Raw genomic sequence first — 17,908 nt, 5'->3', positions numbered from 1 at the left:
TTTTTATTTAAAAACATTCTAATTTGAGTTTTTAAAAAGAAAAATTTGTATAGTAATAGATATTAAGTTAAATAAAAAATAGTTAAAAACAACAGAATTAAAGTGGGGTAATTTTATATTAAAGTTATTTTTTAAAAGCCACTTTTGAAAACATGCAATAATATCTTTTGATTAACATTTTATTATACTCTCAATGGAGACTCCTCTATATCTAAACTGGTAACCCCCATCAGCCAGTTTGCCAATGGCCTTTTCCTTTTACAAATGTTATTAACAACACACAGCAATGATACATGGGTACCCTTTGAAAGCTCCAGACAGTGTACACAGGTTTAGCTCTGTTCTAGGGTGTTTACTTATCTTTGAACTTTTGGGGTTTTAAGGCTCTGCCTTAAGCTCTCAGTCATGCAGAAAGTAGAGTTCTCCACATCAACTATTCTCCCATACCCAGGTATAAAGAAACAAAGTTTCTCACAAGACATTTATTATCATACTCACATAATCATTATGGAATAAAGATAATAGAAAATGGCAAAAATCTAATGAAAACCTGCAAATATCTATAAATATAAAACTATAATTTTAATGTCTGTAAAATTTTGTGGTAAAATTTTAGTAACCTGCTTAATTCAAACTTAGGATATAAATAATTCTTCTACTCTGTTTTTAAAAATATTTAAACCATAAAGATTTTCATTGCATCCACGATAAACATCAAGTGAAACCAAGTCAAACAGAACTATCCAGAAGTCTTGATTAATGCAGACTGACCGAAATTTATATTGCCAAGCCCTTTTCTTACTCTTGTTCTGCCATTGGTTTCAGCATATTAATGTTTCCCTTTTCCTCTGTGTGTGACAGACTTCACTTTCTTTATTCTGAAGTACAGCCAAATTTGGATTTGTCTTTTCTGCTTCTCCCTCTCTACATTTTGAGTACCTTTGTCTTTTGGGGGGTAATTTTTCAATGATAGTTGACATTCAGTATATTAGTTTCAGAAGTACATCACAGTGATTAGACATTTATATAACTTACCAATCATTTCCCTGATAGGCCTAGTACCCACCTGGCACCATACATAGTTATTAAAATATTATCAACTATATTCCCTATGCTGAACTTTTCATCCTCATGACTATTTTGTAACTACCAATCTGTACTTCTTTATCCCTTCACCTTTTTCTTTCTTTTTAAAAAAATTTTATTTATTTATCTTTAGAAGGGAAGGGAAAGAGAGAAGAAGAGAAATATCAATGTATGGTTGCTTCTGGTGCATCCCCTGCTGGGAACTGGCCTGCAACCCAGGCATGTGCCCTGACGGGGAATAGAACCACAATCTTTTGGTTCACAGGCCCGTACTCAATCTACTGAGCTACACCAGCCAGGGCATCCCTTCACCTTTTTCACCCAATCCCCCAACCCACCATCCATCTGGCAACCATCAGTCTATTTTCTGTATCTATGAGGCTGTTTTTGTTTTCTTTGCTCATTTATTTTGGTTTTTAGAATCCATAAATAAGTAAAATCACACTGCATTTTTCTTTCTCTGTCTGAATTATTTCTCTTAGCATGATACTTTCTTGGTTCCCCCATATTACCACAAATAACATTTTTTTAAAATATTTTATTTATTTATTTTTAGAGAGGGAAAGAGAGGGAGATAGAGAGGGAGAGAAACATCAATGTGAGAGAGAAACATTGATTGGTTGCCTCTTGCACACTTCGTGAGCAGAGTATTCACCCCAGCGGGATTCTGGTGCCTGTGGATATCACCCTTTAGGTGTGCTGTTTGTGGATCTAATCAGGTGGCGCTCTATTTTGGTCTGATGCTGGCCACAGTGTGTTGATTATGGGTTTCTTAGGAGGGTTGCCAGTGCAAACTGAAGCTAGCTACTGACTTTGCCTGGCCTGAAGCTACCTGTTGAAAGTTACAAAGTGATCTGCAGTTGGTAGCTGCCCGAGCTGGGACTGGAGGCCCATGGGAGAGGCCATGCTGTGAACCAAGTTGGCTGGCATTGTCAGGGCTTGCCGCTGCTCAGCAAGAGGCATAGCACACACTGAGGTTAGTCACCACCTTCCCTGGGTCTGAAGACCTTTGAGAGTTTTTAGGAAAGTCTTCACCATGAGCCATAGCCAGATGACAGTGAAGAATAACTGATGAAGAGGATTGGGTGGTGTAGGAGTTGGGTGAGGCAGAGTTACCAGGGTGGGAAAAGCAGTGTTCACCTGGATAATGCAGATTCAAATATGATGCCCACCTGTGTTTCAGGCTGTATGGGGGGAGGGCTCAACACACAAATAATGGCAGGTGTCCTTCCTGCCCTCACACTGAAGACACACATTTCATTTTCCCTCTGTGTGTCTTTGGTACCTTTTGAGCTGCTGTCCCTTCCCTGGAGCTTAGGGTTATGGTGTGTAAACATGTGAATCCATGGATGGGTCTTTTAAAGAGGGTATCTCTGTTTCCAGCAGCCATCCATCACACTTGGACAAAATCCTCACTGGTTTTCACAGCCAGATGCTGTGGGGGCTCCTATTCTCGGCACAGGAGCTCTGGGTTGGAATGAATGGTGTGGGGCTGGGAACCTTCGCTCCTCAGGAAAAACCTTCACACATGAGATATCCCTCCTGTTTCTCAATCACTGCACATGGGTGTGGGACCAGCAAGTTTTGTGTTTCCACCCCTCTTAATAGTCTTGACATGGCTTCTTCTTTATATCCTTAGTTTTAGGACTTCTGTTAAGATAGTCTTCAGATGGTTCTTCAAGGTGATTGCTCTGTAATTTACTTGTAATTTTGATGTGGTCTTGGGAGAAGGTGAGCACAGCATTTACCTACTTTGCCATATTGATGTGGGGCTAAAGAAAAGAGACTGAGGAGATTTCTAGTCCACAGATGAGTTCCCTGATTTCTTTTTAAGTGAGCTAACAAGCCTTGTTTGCTCATCTTAACCAAAATAATAGATTCTTTCTATACTTTTGGTTGTAAACATATCATAGCTCAAGACATTTTAAAATAGGTGCTGCTGCTGCTGACTTGATAGTTAATACATCTTTGATTCAACTCTAAGTCAACAAGTATCTTTTGAATGCTTCCTATGTACAAGGTGATGTAGAAAGAAATACAAACACAAGAAACTAGGATATAACATTAACTATATCTAGTAGGACATCTAACACTATTTTTTTTCCAGCAAAACCAGTTGGACGAGAATGTTGTAAATGGGCCAGGGCTTGCTCTGATTGGTAGTGATGAGCAGATACAGCATTTTTTTTTAGCAGATACAGCTGAAAAAATAAACAATCAAGCTAACTAAAACCCCACCAGGGAAGCTATCTGTAAAGATAATTAATGATTATCTACACATATTGTTTGTTAACTATTAAGTATTTAAGTGCTCCCTGGCTACAGAAAATAGGATATCCTAATTATTCCTTATTTAATTGAGTATCTACTGTGTTCATGACTCGGTAATTGGTGCTGAAGGACAGAAGTTACATGGAGAAGTAGAAACCATCATAAATAAAGATGACAAAATTATAATTTTCCTTATGGTATAAAATAGAGGCCACATCCTTTGCTCCGCCATTAATATGCTATGCCTTGCTTCCCCTCTTCAGGAAATGTACAATTTCCTATGAGGATAAACATGAATCAAAAAATAACGAAAGTAAAAGTACTGTTTCCAAAAAGCAGAAAAGGTTTTAAATGAGAAACTGTTCAAATAAATCATATTCTATGTCCTCATTTGGGGTGAGAGCTAGAAACCTCAATTAAGAAATTCAACTGTATTGGTATCAAACAGATATAGATCGAGAGCTCAAGATATATTGAGGGGTGGGGAATAAAGAACACAGTGAGAAAGATAGGAAGAGAAAGTGAAGATGCTAAGTAAATGGATGTATATGGCCAGCCAAGTAACAAGTGAATCAATCTCTATTGTTTGCAGTATACATACTCTTACAACATTGTACAATCTCATGTGTGATGTAATTCAACAATTGAAGTGCAAATGTATTTGACTACTGACAAAAACTGAGTCTTTCCTCCTGAGAGTGAGTCACAATTGCCTTAAAAATAAACAATAAAAAATTGAAACAGAAACAAATATCTATATACCAAACCCCCTTCTCCAGGCAGATAGAACAAATAGTAACCATATCCATCACTGTACAGGACTTAAGGAATCTACTACACTCTGTTTTCAGTTCACTCAAATTCTACTTGAATTTTAGGGCCCCGTATAAGTTACATCTTCAGCACAATATCTTCTCAAGACCATTCTGTCCTATAGATATTGCACTTATGTACTATTTTATTAGCTCTCTGTACTACTTATCTATCCCTTTTATATGCCACCTAGTACTACTACTTAACTGTTTTGAATGTATACTGTTTAAAAATTATGACATTGTGAAGATAAGAGAAGGACCTGAGGGTACTTAGCCCGGAGGAGAGACATTTCAGGGGAACATTATGTAAGTATATTTTTTTTAATAATTGAGGATTTGTCATATAGAAGGAGAAATAAAAATTAACCTTTGTTGTTCCCAAAGTTTGAGTTTGGGAACAGTTTGAAGGTAGAGTTTGAAGGAAGTACATTTTAGGGTTACACAAGCAACTTATAAAGTTTATCGTGTACTTACTATGTTCCTTGTACAAAACTAGGTACTTGCCCACATCTGGTCCTATTTAACTGTAGAATGATTTTGTAATGATATAACTGAGTAACAATGAAATAGTGTGCTTTACAAAATAGTCAGCTCTTTTAATCTGAACTGTTGGAGGTAAGTATCCATTGCGTGGGATGTAACAAGACAATTCAAAATGTCCCATTTTAATGCTGATGTTACATGGGGTGTGCCCATGGATGAAACAAATTTGTCTTTAAAAACTATTCCAAGTACATGCATAGATATGAGGTCTGTCCAGAAGGCATCCAGCCATGTAATATGAAAAATAGAGATATTTGTTGAAGAAGATACAAGAAACATTGTACACAGGACAATGACATCTCAGTCGCCTTCAAATTAGGCACTTTGGGACCTCACACAGTTCTCCCAATTGCCATCAGCTGCCCATTGTATTTTCCTGAATCTCATCAATGGTTTGAAATCTCCTCCCTTTCAAAGGTGATTTTAGTTTGGAGAAAAGCCAGAAGTCTCAGGGCACCAAATATTGGCTGTAGGGGGCTGAGCCACCTGGGTGATTTGATGTTTCACCAAAAAAACTCTGCATGAGATGGGATACATGAGCAGGTGTGTTGGCATGATGAAGCTGACACTCACCAGTTGCCCATAGCTATGGCCTTCTGAATCATTAGAATAGTTTCCACAGAGGAGTGTTCATGCTTAATGCAAAATTTGATTCAGATTTGTTGCTTTACTCACTCAGTCATTTTGAATGTGATGGTCACACAGTACACATGCTCACTCAATGGTGTCTACTGCCCTCACTGACTAGTACAGTGAAGTCGTCATTGTTCATGCATGCACATTCCAGTCTACTCTCCTTGGCTGCTAGATTACATCAATGTCACACAAACCATTCTCATTATATTAACAATGGCTGGACTTTTTCCAGACAGACCCTGGAATTATCATGTTTCAGAGAGGTCACACTAAAAACTGAAACTTTATTCCAAATGATAAAGGTGCTCTACCCTCAGAGGATAAAGACCTGTCATTGCAAAGTATAAGTAACATGCTGTGGGCCCTGGAGACAATCTCAAAGGAGGACTGCCAAAAACACTCTTAACCAATGTCAGTTTCATAAGAATGAAATGTTCCCTAGAGTGAGCAGTTTGGAAGGGGGCAATATGACTTTGCATATGTTACTGCTGGTTTTTATTTTTTATTTATTTTGTATTGTATTTTTTCTATTACCATTTAGTCCCCTTATGTTCCCCTCCCCCACCACAATCAGCACACCATTATATATGTCCAGGAGTCCCTTTTCCTTTTTGCTAAGTCCTTACACCCTCCACCATTCCCCCCAACCTTAGCTGTTATCCTGTTCTCTATCTATGAGTCTGTCTTTATTTTGCTGGTTAGTTCAGTTTGTTCATTGGATTCCACATATGAGTGAAATCATATGGTATTTTTCTTTCTCTAACTGGCTTATGTCATTTAGCAAAATGTTTTCCAGGTCCATCCATATTGTCACAAAGAGTAAAACTTACTTCTTTTATGGCCGAGTAGTATTCCATTGTGTAGATGTCCGATAGTTATTTTATCCACTCATCTATGGATGGACACTTGGGCTGCTTCCATATCTTGCTGATTGTAAATAATGCTGCAATGAACATAGGGGTGCTTATGTTCTTTTGAATTAGTGTTTAGGGTCCCTTCAGATATATTCCCAGAAGTAAGATTGCTGGGTCAAAACCAGATCCATTTTTATTTGCAGATGACATGATACTATAGTTACAGAACCCCAAAGATTTCACACACAAAAAAAACTACTAGAACTAATGAATTCAGTAAAGTAACAGGATACAAAATTAATACTCAGAAATCAGTTGCACTTTTTTATGCCAATAATGAACTAACAGAAAGGGAAATTAAGAAAACAATCCCATTCACAATTGATTCAAAGGAATAAAATTCCAAAGAATAAACCTAAGCAAAAAGGTAAAAGACCTCTTCTCAGAAAATTATAAGGCATTGAAGAAAGAAATTAAAGAAGATATAAATAAGTGGAAGCAAATACCATGTTCATGGATAGGAAGCATTAACATCATTAAAATGTCTGTACTACCAAAAGCAATCTGTAGATTGAATGCAATTTCTTTCAAGACTCCAATGACATATTTCACAGAAGTAGAACAAATAAAATTTATATGGAACCACAAAAGACCCTGCCTAGCAGCAATGATCCTGAGAAAGAGGAACAAAGAGGAATCATAATACCAAATAACAAACTATACGGTAAGGCCATAGTAATCAAAACAGCATGGTACTGGCATAAAAACAAACATATGGATCAGTGGAACAGAATACAAAGACTAGAAATAAACCCCCGCCTTTGTAGTCAGTGAATATGTGACAGACGAAGCAAGCATATACAATGGGCTAAAGCTAGTTTATTCTTTAAATGGTCTTGGAAAATTGGACATATATGTGCAGAAAAAATGAAAATAGGCCACCCTCTTACACCACACACAAAAACAAATTAAAAATGGATTAAAGACTTAAATGTTAGACCCAAAACCATACAAATCATAGAGGAAAATATAGGCATCAAAATCTTGGACATTGTTCACAGCAATATTCTATCAGATATACCTCCCCAGGCAAGGGAAACAAAAGAAAAAAATGAGCAAATAGGACTACATCAAACTAAAAAGTTTTGCACAGCAAAGGAAATCATCAACAAAATAAAAAGATAGCTCACATAATGGGAGAACATATTCACCAATGTATCTGATAAGGGCTTAATATTCAAAGTTTGTAAATAACCTATAAAACAGCCCCAATCATCCCAATTAAATAATGGACAAAAGACCTGAATAGACATTTCTCCAAAGAGGACATAGAAATGGCCATTAGACATAAGAAAAAATGCTCAATGTTACTAATCACCAAAGAGATGCAAATTAAAACCATGATGAGATGTCATCATCTCACACCTGTCAGAATGGCTACAATTAATAAATCAACAAACAACAAGTGCTGGCAAGGATACAGAGAAAGGGGAACCCTTTTGCATTGTAGGTGGGAATGCAGAGTAGTGTAGCCACTATGGAAAACAGTATGGAATTTCCTCAAAAAGTAACTGTTGATTTTTAAAAGCAAATATTTTACTTTATAATCACAGCCCACATACTGTGTCTCTCCATCTCAATTACAAGTGACTGTCAGCAAAGGCATTTTTCACTCAAGATTATAAGTGAATTAACAATAGTAATAATAATAATATAAAATTAGCCCTGGCTGGTATAGCTCAGTGGATTGAGCGCAGGCCTGCGAACCAGACAGTCGTGGTTTGATTCCCAGTCAGGGCACATGCTTGGGTTGCAGGCCATTTCCCTGCAGGCCAGTTCCAAGCAGGGGATGCACAAAAAGGCAACCATACATTAATGTTTCTCTCTCTCTCTCCTTCCCTTCCCCTCTAAAGATAAATAAATAAAATCTTTAAAAAATGTTTCATTATTTATTTAAGAAACTTATAATTATCTTTAGAAAAACTACCAGTTGGGTAAGTAACACAAATGACCTACTCCTCCATGATAAAAAAATCAAATTCAAGACACTTGACCAAAAAAGCTCACGTCCTCAAAATGCTGTGGACAATAAACTAGGGAACAAAATAGAACCAGAGGCACGGATACAAGGAACAGACTGACAGCTGTCAGAGGAGAGGGGGGAGGGAAGACTGGATAAAAGAAGGTGAAAGGATTGGCCAAAGAACATATATGCATAAACCTGAGGGAAGCAGGGGATGGAGGCTAGGTGGAGGCAGTGGGAAATGGGGAGATTAATGGGGGGGGGGAAATGAAGACAATTGTAATTGAACAGTAAAAAAAATTGAAGAAAAGAAATGCAATTAACTTAAAAAATAATTGTATTAGTTTCCTGTAGCTTCTATAACAAATTACCACAAAGATGGTAGCAAAAAATAACAGCGATTTATTCTCTCACAGTTCAAAAAGTCAGAAGTCTAAATCAAGTTGTCAGCAGGGCACACTCTCCTTTGGATAATCCAGGGAAAAATCCATTCTTTGCAGCTTCTGTGGCTGCTGCCATTGTTTAGCTTGTGGCCACATCCTTCTGTGCTCCATCTTCACATTGCCTTTTCCTCCATATATCTCTTTTCTTCTGTGTACCTGTGTTTATTTCATTCTTTTTATATGGGACACATGTAAGGCATTTAGGGCATGCCCAGATAATCCAGGGTGATCTTATTTTGAGGTCCTTAACTTAATTATAACTACAAAGATTATTTTTCCACCAATTTGCATGTCATCCTTGCACAGGGGGCATGCTAATCTTCATTTCAATTTTAGTATATGTGCTGCCAAAGTGAGCAAGCACCAAAGATTCTTTCTTCCAATAAGGTAAGAGTCTCAAGTTCTGAGAATTAGGGCATTGATAGATCTTTTTGAGGCCTACCATTCAGCCCACTACAACAATCAATGTACACAAAATAAAGACATCTCCTAAAAAGTTTAGAATAGCTGAACAACTAATAATGAAGTCTTGCTTTAAAAAAAAACCCTAAACATTTAAAAGATAGTAATTGTTAATATACTTACAAAGACAATAGAGAAATTAGTTAAATATACAAATGGGCACAATTTTCATTTTTTCAGTTACATCTGCCTGTAAAGATAGTACAACTTATAATGGCACTAAGTTTAAAACAGTAAACATAAACTTATAAACTGCAAACTTTCAGTAAGAGTGAAAGATACTATGTACAAGTTTGGAAAATAGGAAGAATCCAGGACATTTTGCTTTAAAGATATCTTTAAAAACAATGATAATTTCAGCATTTTGGGATAAAGGTAGGGTGTCTTTAACCCACTTTAATGCTGATGACTCACCAACCCAAAGATTTTAGTAGTAACATTTCCATTCCTCAGTTATAATAAACATAGGCATTAGTTTATTCCTTTTGGAGTACTCAGCAAACAAACACAGAAATGTGCTAATGCTATAAAGCAGTGGTCTTAAAACTAGAGACTATATAATGACGACTTTTCAGTGGATGAAAAGCAGTGATATCTTCAAGAAAATCCATTTGACAATCCTCAACTTCCATATGTATTCTTGCCTAAATCTGAATAGTCTGAGAAAAAAATCTGTAGTTAATTCCCTTTCACCTTGGTCTTTGCCTGTCTTCCTAAAGAAATGTATACTTCTCACTTATTCTAATTCTTAATGTGTGCAAAGTCTCAAGATATAAAAATCTCCCAGGCACTAAATAAAAGAAGAATTCCAAATACTGGTGTAGGTGTTGAGGAAGTCAATTATTCTATTAACTGGCAAACATGTTTTGCCAGGTGGAAAGCATCTGATTCCTTGCTTTGAAATAAAATCAAAAGATGATGTTCAGTTTATAAATAATTAAAATAGTTTTTGATTTTAGGTCATGGTAACATAGCAAATAACTTGAAAGAAGTTCAAAGAACTGGATAACACTGATATACAAAACTTCCATTCCCACCCATTTACATAAGTAAGTATATAATCACATATCTCAAAACTACACTGGCTGGTGTAGCTCAGTGGATTGAGCTCAGGCCTGTGAACCAGACAATCACGGTTTGATTCCCAGTCAGGGCACATGCCTGGGTTGTAGGCTGGTTCCCTGCAGGCCCGTTCCCAGCAGGGGATGTGCAAAGGGCAACAATACATTGATGTTTCTCTCCCTCTCTCCTTCCCTTCCCCTCTAAAGATAAATAAATAAATTTTTAAAAAACTACAAAAAACATAAATAAAACTGGTGCTAAATGTATCATACACTGGAAAAAATCAATATTAACCCAGGAAAAAAATCCTATTCAATATGGCAACAAGAAAAATAAAGTACTTAGGAATAAATCCAACCAAGGAGGTGAAAGACCTGTACTCAGAAAACTATACAACACTGAAAGAAGAAATTAAGGAAGACACAAACAAATGGAAGCATGTACCATGCTCATGGATTGGAAGAATTAACATCATCAAAATGGCCATACTACCGAAAGCAATTTATAGATTCAGTGCAATCCTTATTAAAGTACCCATGACATATTTCACAAATATAGAATAAACATTTCAGATATGTATATGGAACCATAAATAATCCCAAATAGCTGCAGCAATTTTGAAAAAGAAGAACAAAGTAGGAGGGAATCACAATACCTGATACCAAACTGTATTACAAGGCCACTGTAATCAAAATAGCCTTGTACTGGCATAAAAACAGGAACATAGACCAGTGGAACAGAACAGAGAGCCCAGAAATAAACCCAACCCTCTACAGTCAATTAATATTCGACAAAGGGGGCAGTAACATAAAATGGAGTAAAGATATCCTCTTTAACAAATGGTGTTGGGAGATGTGGACAGTTACATGCAAAAACATGAAACTCGAGCACTAACTTACACCATACACAAAATAAATTCAAGGTGGACAAAAGACTTAAATATAAGCTGTAACACCATAAAAGTCCTAGAGGAAAACATTGGCAGGACAATCTCAGACATTTACGCAGCAATATCTTCACAGATATGTCCCCTAGAGCAAGGGACATAAAGGAAAGAATAAACAAATGGGACCTCATCAAATTAAAAAGCTTCTGCATGGATAAAGAAAATAGCATTAAAATGAAAAGAGAACAAACCATATGGGAATACATACTTGCCAGTAATACCTTGAACAAGGGTTTGATCTCCAAAATGTATAAAGAACTTACATGACTCTACTCCAGGAAGACAAAAAACCCAATTATAAAATGGGTAAAAGACTTAAACAGACAATTCTCCAAGGAGAACATACTCTGGGCCTCCAAGGAGGGCCCAGAGAAACATGAAAAGATGCTCAGCATCACTAGCCATCAGAGAGATGCAAGTTAAAACCACAATGAAATACCACTTCACACCAGTCAGAATGGCCATCATAAACAAATCAACAAAGAAATGTTGGAGAAGTTGTGGAGAAAAGGGAACCCTAGTACACTGTTGGTGAAAATGCAGACTGGTGCAGCCACTGTGGAAAACAGTATGGAATTTCCTCAGAAAACTAAAAATGAAACTGCCTTTTGATCCAGCAATTCCACTGCTGGGACTATACCCTAAAGAACCCTGAAACACCAAGCCAAGAGAACCTATGCACACCAATGTTCACAGCAGCACAATTTACAATTGCCATGTGCTAGAAGCAACCTAAGTGCCCATCAGTAAATGAGTGGATCAAAAAAACTATGATACATTTACACAATGGAATTCTATGCAGCAGGGAGAAAGAAGGAGCTCTTACCCTTTATGAAAGCATGGATGCAACTGGAGAGCATTATGCTAAGTGAAATAAGCCAAGCAGTGAGGGACAAATACCACATGATCTCCTCTTTAACTGGAACATAATCAACAAAAGTAAAAAACAAACAAAATATAACTGGAGTCATTGAAATTAAGAACAGTCTAACAATAGCCAGAGAGGAGTGGGGAAGGGACAGTGGGAAGAAGGGTTTTCAGGAACTAGTATAAAGGACACATGGACAAAACCAAGGGGGAGGGTGGAAGCAAGGGAGAAAGGAGGGTTTGGAGGGGGTGGGAGAAAATATGAACAATTGTAATAGAAAAAAATTAAATAATTTAAATAAAAATAATAATACATAGATACATAAACTAATAAAAAAAGCCCTATTCATTTAATTGGTATATATTGGCTATAAAATTTTTATAATTTTAATGAAGATTCAATCCATAAGAAGTTTTAACAGTTTGGGATTTAGGGCATCAGAAAAACTCTTTTAAAAGGAGTGTGTAGCCCTGGCTGGTGTAGCTCAGTGGATTGAGCACGGGCCTGCGAACCAGACAATCGCGGTTCGATTCCCAGTCAGGGCACATGCCAGGGTTGCAGGCAGGTTTCCTGCAGGCCAGTTCCCAGCAGGGGATGCACAAAAGGCAACCATACATTGATGTTTCTCTCCCTCTCTCCTTCCCTTCCCCTCTAAAGATAAATAAATAAAATCTTTTAAAAAAAAAGGAGTGTGTGTTTGTGTATATACATACATATATACTTTTATAACTATACAGAGTTCAAAACAGCTTGTGACTGGAAAGGATTAGCCAAAGAAAATATATGCATAGCCCATGGACACAGATGACAATGTGGTGAAGGTAGTGGGGAAAAGTTAGGTGGAGGGAGACATCTGTAATAGTGCCAACAATTTTCAAAGTCAGCTTGTGGAACAATTCTCTGAGAGGTAAAAAGACCATAGAAGTTTAGACAAATAAGAATGACGTTACCCCTGGCTGGTGTGTCTCAGTGGATTGATCACTGGCCTGTGAATCAAAGGGTCACCGGTTGGATTCCCTGTCAGGGCACATGCCTGGGTTACGGACCAGGTCCCCAGTTGGGAGCACGTGAGAGGCAACCACACATTGATGTTTCTCTCCTCCTCTTACTCCCTTTCTCCCTCCCTCCCCCTTTTTAAAAAATAAATGAAATCTTTTAAAAAATGACATCATTTGTGCTACCAAGGAAAGCTTCATGGAAGCATTATTCTGGTTTTTAATATTATTTGGTTATTCAGTATTCAGGCATTCAATATTTAGCACCTAATATCAAGACACTATTGCTTAGTATTATACAAGGTTTCAAAATGAAAAAAAAAAAACAAGGTCTCTGACTCTTCAGAGTGTATGATTTGGTTAGCTAGGACAAGAATAGTAAAGATTTCAATAAGCAGAGATGGAAAATTAGTAGGCCACAGGTGGATGAAATAGCACGGTGGTGGATGAAAGAGGGAAAAAGAAGGAAAAAAAAGGATCAATGAAGAACAATTTATCGGAGGACTTCCACCAAGATGGAGGCATAGGTGGAAACACTTTGCCTCCTCACACAACCAAATCTAAAAACAACAAAGTTTTAGCAACAATAAACATAGCCAAACCACAGAAAATTGAACAATATGGAGTCCAACAACAACGAACCACTCAGCTAGACTGGTAAGAGGGGCAGAGCCAGCAGTGGAGCGGGTCGGGCAAAAAAGATCCCCGGACCCAAGCAGCCAAGGGCAAATCCCAGGTGTGGGGTAGCAATGGGCGGACCCAGTGAAGGTGCAAGGTGGCTGGCTGACTGCAGTCACACATTTGTGCGCAGATAAACCAGTGAAGGAGAGAGCAGTTGGACAGACTGGGCAGGCCCCAGCAGTGAGAGGCAGCAGAGGGGGCTGCCATTGCCCCGCTCTGACCCTGCCCCCACATACAGTGTCACAAACCAGCAACCTGGGTGGCCCCGCCCTGGTGAACAACTAAGGCTCCTCTCCTCATACGTAACAGGTGCAAACAGATCAAAATATGGCTCAAGAAGAACTCAGAGCCCCAGAGCCCATGAATCTAAGCAAACAAGAAATTGCCAACTTATCAGAGGCAGAGTTCAAAACACTGGTGGTCAGGATGCTCACAGAACTGGTAGATTTTAGCCACAAATTAGAGGAACATATGAAGGCTAAACTAATTGAAATGAAGGGAACTACACAGAAAACCAATAGTGATGGAAAGGAAACTGAGACTCAAATCAAGGGAGCGGGCCAGAAGGAAGAAAAAAATGACCAAACAGAAAAATATTAAGAAACAAGAATTTTTAAAAAATGAGGAGAGACTAAGGAACCTCCAGGACATCTTTAAATGTTCCAACATCTGAATTATAGGGGTACCAGGAGGGGAAGAGGAACAGCCACAAGTGGAAAACTTATTTGAACAAATAATAAAGGAGAACTTCCCCATCCTGGCAAAGGAAATAGACTTCCAGGAAATCCAGGAAGCTCAGAGAGTCCCAAAGAAGTTGGACCCAAGAAAAAACACACCAAGGCACATCATCATTACATTAGCCAAGATTAAGTTGAAGGAGAGACTCCTAGAAGCAGCAAGAGATAAGGGGACAGTCACCTACAAAGGAGTTCCCATCAGACTGTCAGCAGATTTCTCAAAAAAGACCTTCCAGGCAAGAAGGGGCTGGAAAAAAGTATTCCAAGTCATGAAAACCAAAGACCTACAACCAATATTGCTCCACTGAATGAAACTATCCAGCAAAGTTTCATTTAGAATGGAAGGACAGATAAAGTACTTCTCAGATAAGATCAAATTCAAGGAGTTCATCATCACCAAGCCATTATTATATGAAATGTTAAAGGGACTTATCTAAGAAAAAGAAGATAAAAAAGATGAGCAGTGAAAGGACAGCAAACTCACAGTTATTAAGAACCACACCTAAAACAAAAGCAAACTAAAAGGACAGCTAGATCAGGAGTGGAACCATAGAAATGAAGATCACAAGGAGGGTTAGCAACAGGGGAGTGGGAGGAGGAGAAGGGGGGAGAAGGTACAGAAAATAAGTAGCATAGACAGTAGATAGAAAATAGATAGGGGAGGGTAAGAATAGTATGGGAAATATAGAATCTAAAGAACTTGAGACACGTGGTCATAAACTAAAGGGGGGAATAGTGGGGGAGGGGTGTGCAGGGTGGAGGAGAATGAAGGGGGGAAATAGAACAACTGTAATGTCATAATCAAAAATATATTTAAAAAAGAACAATTTATCAAAAAGCAGGACACCTGACATTTAACCATTTAGAAGTATTATAAAAATACTTCTAAATTGAAGTATTAATTTCAAATTGGAGCACCTAACCCCTTAGAGTTCTAAAGAGCAATGGATACAGTGCTGAGAAACAGAAAGTTCAAGTTACACAATTCTGATAGGAAATTTTTTTTAAATCAATCAAAATTTAATTTAAAGTAAAACAAGCCAGTCAGAGATAGACAATTATCATATGGTCTCACTTCTATGGGAAATCTAATGAATAAAATAAACTGACAAAGTAAAACAAGAGGCATGGATATATGGAACAGATTGACAAGTGTCAGAGGGGAGGGGTTGGGGGGACTAGAAAGGATTAGCCAAAGAACATACATGCATAGCCCATGGAGACAGACAACAATGTGGTGAAGGTAGTGGGGAGGAGTTAGGTGGAGTGGGACATGTAATAGTGTCAACAATTTAAAAAAACAGTGGTGAGGAAAAAAAGAATGCCCACATAAATCAGAATACTTTCAAAGTGATGGCATGTACTTTTCTGTATTTTTTAAAATCAAAGTAAATGTGATGAAATAAATACCAGAAATAAATTTGGTATTTGTGTAAAAAGGCATTTAACACAAATTTTGAAATGGACCAATTTTAATCACGTTTCTACTGGTTACAATAATTTTGGCAAGCATGGGCAGGCTATGTTATATGAGCAAGTAGATAATGAGAGCCTCCAGACCCATGGCAGTCACTGGCTTCAGGCGATAAATGTTAGTATATATTGGGGGGAGCCATTATGTCAATGAAGGGTGGAGTAAGGACCTTAGAAAATTCTCTTCTTTATTGAAACAATAAGGCTAATGGCAAACATTGTCAGAATTAAACTTTTAGAACTCTGGAAATTATCCAAAGGCTTGCAGCAATGTAGGAACATTTATTCAAGAAAAATGGTTGTATCTCAGTAAAAATAGTGAGCTTTGTTAGTTTTAAAGTTTTTTCTTATTTACATCTTCCCTCTCCAACTCTAAAGTAGTCTTGAAAACCAACAGCCCACACTCACAGTGGAAACCACAGAAGAGCACAGAATGGGGCTGGAGATCCTTCAAAGCCTCATTTACAGAGAATTGTTATTATTTGACTTGCCTGGTAGTTTCCTATGGTATACCATTACAGACTTATCTTTATTTCATCTGACTGTGAGCACTGTCAGTGCAAACAGCCTTTTCCTCAGGGATACCTGTTGAAAACCATCAGTGGCAATTGTTTAATATCATGTCTATCAGAGGCAATAAATAACAGATGGGGGAAGCAATAGCATAGTCAAAAAGCTTGCAGGGGTGTCCAACCTTTTGGCATATCTGGGTCACACTGGAAAAAGAACAGTTGTCTTGGGCCACTCATTAAATACACAAACACAAATGAAAGCTGATGAGGAAAAAAGGGTTTTAAGTACATTTGCGATTTTGTGCTAGCTGCATTCACAGCCACTCTGAGCCACATGTGGCCCATGGGCTGCAGGTTGGACACCCATGAAAAGAAAAACTAAGGAAATACCTATGGGGATTTGACAATCTCTGACATTTTCCTGGGAATCTCAATAGACACATGGATGTGTAGGGCTATGTTCATGCCCGGGGCTATGTGCATGTTCAGGAAATACCAAAGAAGGAGCTGAGCTCTCATCTCTCACTGAGTTTCTCTACATAATTAGAAAGTAAAAGCTAAGGTTAATGTCAAGTGCCTGCCTGAAGGTTGAAGACAGGCCTTCATAATGCACACAGAGCCCATTGGCAGAATGGGAGATTTATTGGTTCCAGGTATTTAAGAAAATCTCTGAGGCCCTGGCTGGCGTAGCTCAGCGGATTGAGTGCGGGCCTGCGAACCAGAGTATCGCGGTTCGATTCCCAGTCAGGGCACATGCCTGGGTTGCAGGCCAGTTCCCAGCAGGGGACTCAAGAGAGGCAACCACACATTGATGTTTCTCTCCCACTCTTTCTCCTTCCCTTCCCCTCTCTCTAAAAATAAATAAATAAAATATTAAAAAAAAAGAAAATCTCTGGCCAATCATTAGATGCCCATTAAACTGGTCAAGTGGAGACTTCAGTGATCATATACAAGAATATGGACTCTACAGACTTAATTCAGAAAATAAGCAAGAGTAGCAAACCCTGGGGATGTAAGAGAGGATCTGATTTCCAAATGCACCACATTGTATTATATAAAATATACAGTTCTCAACAAAAAACATTACCATATAAGCAAAAAGCAAAGAAAGTATGGCCCATACACAAGACAAATATCAATGCAAACTGTCCCCGAGGCAGCCAAAACATTGAACTTACTATTTAAATCAACTATTATAAATATTTTCATAAACTAAAGGGAATCATATCTAAAGAACTAAAAGTAAGTATGTTTGAGCGCAGGCCTGTGAACCAGACAATTGCGGTTCAATTCCCAGTCAGGGCACATGCCTGGTTTGCAGGCCGGTTCCCAGCAGGCCAGTTCCCAGCAGGGGACGCACGAAAGGCAACCATACATTGATATTTCTCTCCCTCTCTCCTTCCCTTCCCCTCTAAAGATAAATAAATAAAATCTTTAAAGAAAAAGGAAGTATGAGAATAATATCTCATCAAATAGAGAATAATTAAAAACAGAAATTATA

General features: G+C 38.0%; 1 protein-coding gene and 1 non-coding gene across 11 annotated transcripts in view; both read right to left on the bottom strand.

The window, feature by feature from the left end:
- Positions 1–17,908, bottom strand: part of NEXMIF (neurite extension and migration factor) — a 199,248-nt gene that overhangs the window by 106,355 nt on the left and 74,985 nt on the right. For 8 of the 10 annotated variants that reach the window (XR_008391052.1, XM_053662385.1, XM_053662388.1 and 5 more), the window contains one exon: positions 6,182–6,294. The exons of the other annotated variants lie outside the window; for them this stretch is intronic. The gene's annotated coding sequence lies outside the window, so the exon portion shown is untranslated. The remainder of the gene's footprint in view (positions 1–6,181; positions 6,295–17,908) is intronic. 10 annotated transcript variants of the gene reach the window in all.
- Positions 8,933–9,035, bottom strand: LOC119044973 (U6 spliceosomal RNA). Its single transcript, XR_005081709.1, has one exon. It is a non-coding gene; the product is annotated as a U6 spliceosomal RNA (small nuclear RNA).

This window comes from Artibeus jamaicensis, unplaced genomic scaffold, assembly GCF_021234435.1.
Source record: "Artibeus jamaicensis isolate MK-2021 breed Jamaican fruit bat unplaced genomic scaffold, CSHL_Jam_final contig_240, whole genome shotgun sequence".
Classification (NCBI taxonomy): Eukaryota; Metazoa; Chordata; class Mammalia; order Chiroptera; family Phyllostomidae; genus Artibeus; species Artibeus jamaicensis.
Note: the sequence above shows the minus strand (reverse complement) of the source record. Positions and strands in the feature narration are given on the sequence as shown.